Below are 2,279 nucleotides of genomic sequence, written 5' to 3' on the forward strand. Positions count from 1 at the left end.
ATATCTTATTTTTTGAATATTTTGAATAGTAATTATGTTTTTTCTTCTTGTCATAGTCATTTATTTCCCATTATATACTTTGTCAATAATGATGAATGTATGGATCTTTCTTAGAATTTTTGGATTAGGATATTAAGCAAGCTTTCTTTTCCATTGGTTCTTATAAAACTCCTCAACCTGATGATTTTAAATCATAATTCTTTAAAAATACTTGTGATTTCACTAGCACGGCCTAATGATTTTAAATCTAAATTCTTTAAAAATACTTGTGATTTCGCTAGTATGGATTGTATGTCTGTAGTTAATCATTTCTTTAACATGGTAAGCTTTCTTCAAGAGTTAAACATATCGCTATTACGATCATTCTTAAGAAAGTGATGATAACTTCCTTAGTGATTATAGACCCATTTCTCTATTGTAACACGGTTTATAAGATTATTGTTATTTTAGTTGTTGATTGAATTAGATCTATTCTTCCTAGAATTAATCATCCGGTTTAAAGCTGCTTTTATTAAATGTTGTGACATTGCTAATAATGTCAATTTAGCTAATGAGCTTCATTATGGCTTTAACTTTTCTAAATTTGTTAAGACCTTTTGTGCCAAAATTTATTTAATGAAAGCTTTTGATAAAGTTAATAGGATTTTCTTATAAGCGTATGTATTGTTTAGGTTTCTTGTTACTTTCATTAATTAGATTATGATATGTTTTGATGAAGAAAATTTTTCTATCATTATCAATGGTGATTTGAGAGGTTACTTTTCTTCTTCTTTTTGGCTTCATGAAGGTTGTCATATTTCTCCTTATCTTTTTGTTAATTTTATGGATGTTCTTTCTTCTCTTTTGATTATGGTTAAATTATTAATCAAGCAAATATTTCTTATTTAATTTATGTTGACGATTTACTTATTTTTGGAAAGGCTAACAAAGAATCTCCTAGGATTTTTGTTTCTAAGCTAAACATCTTTAGTAAAGCTTCTAATATTCAAATTAATTTTTCTAAATATGTCATTTATATTTCTAATTCTGTTGATCATTTGACACAACAACCTCTTTCTTCTATTTCTGGTTTTAATATTAAACCTCTTCCTTGGACTTATCTTGGGGTCACTATTATACCTTCTAAGTTGGTTTTTTCTTATTTTCAAATTGTTATGGATAAGCTTCATTCCTATTTGGTTGGTTGGAAGCAAAGGCTTTTATCTTCAATGAGTAGATTTCAATTAATCAAGTTTACTAATTGGAGTTTTTTTAAGGTATTGGTTTCATTCTTTTATTTTTCTTAAGGGTCTTAAAAAAATTATTCTCTAATTAACAATTTTATTAATCATAATGATATTAGTAAGAAATTGCTTCTCATTAGATGAAATAAAATTAATTTTCCTAAACATATTGGTGGTCTTGGTTTACCATCTTTAGTGCTATAAATTTTATGTGAAAAGTTAAAATTATTTGGAAAAATTTTAACATGGTTGATTGATGTTTAAATAATTACGACTACTTAGTGCAACAAAATTCTTTTCACAATGTTTTTGAATGATATTGGCAAACTTTCTTTGAAAATGAAAACTTATCTAACTTTCCATGTTAATTCTAGTAGTTGTCATTTTTTTCTTTTATGATCCTTGGATTTATAGATTGTTTTTATTAATCTTTATGAAAAATCTTTTTTTTTCTTGGTTTAATCTTGATAAAAATGCTAAACTTCATGAATTTATTAATAATGATTCTTGGAATATTAGTTGCTCATATTTTTGCTCCTACTCATTGTAATAGAGATATTTTTTGCATTCCCTTTAGTAATGGCATTACATGCCTTTGGATGAACATGAATTTTTATTCTCATAAAGATATTTATTATTTCCTTTATGAACTTTTTTTTTTGTGAATTGATTTAAACTTATTTGGTTTAATTTTTAGAATATTAAGTTTTCAATTCACTGCTAGAAAATCATTCATAATGGCCTTAAAACTTGATACATTCTTATAATAAAGGCATTTCTATAAATTCTACTTATACTTTATGTTACTCTAGATTTGAAACTCATAGCGACCTATTTTTCAATGTTTTTTTTTCATTTTATACTTAATAAATGGATTCCTATTGATTTTATTTTATTTTTCCTAGTAATTATTTTCAAGTTCTTTATCATTATGATAATATTATTGGTAAAACCAACAAGAAAATATATCTTTTGACAATTCAAATCATTGCTTATTTCATATGGCATAAAAGAAATAATATAATTTTTAGGAGTTCTTCTACCTCTGTTGAGATT

The sequence above is a fragment of the Phalaenopsis equestris genome, unplaced genomic scaffold (assembly GCF_001263595.1).
Source record: "Phalaenopsis equestris unplaced genomic scaffold, ASM126359v1 Scaffold000767, whole genome shotgun sequence".
NCBI lineage: Eukaryota > Viridiplantae > Streptophyta > Magnoliopsida > Asparagales > Orchidaceae > Phalaenopsis > Phalaenopsis equestris.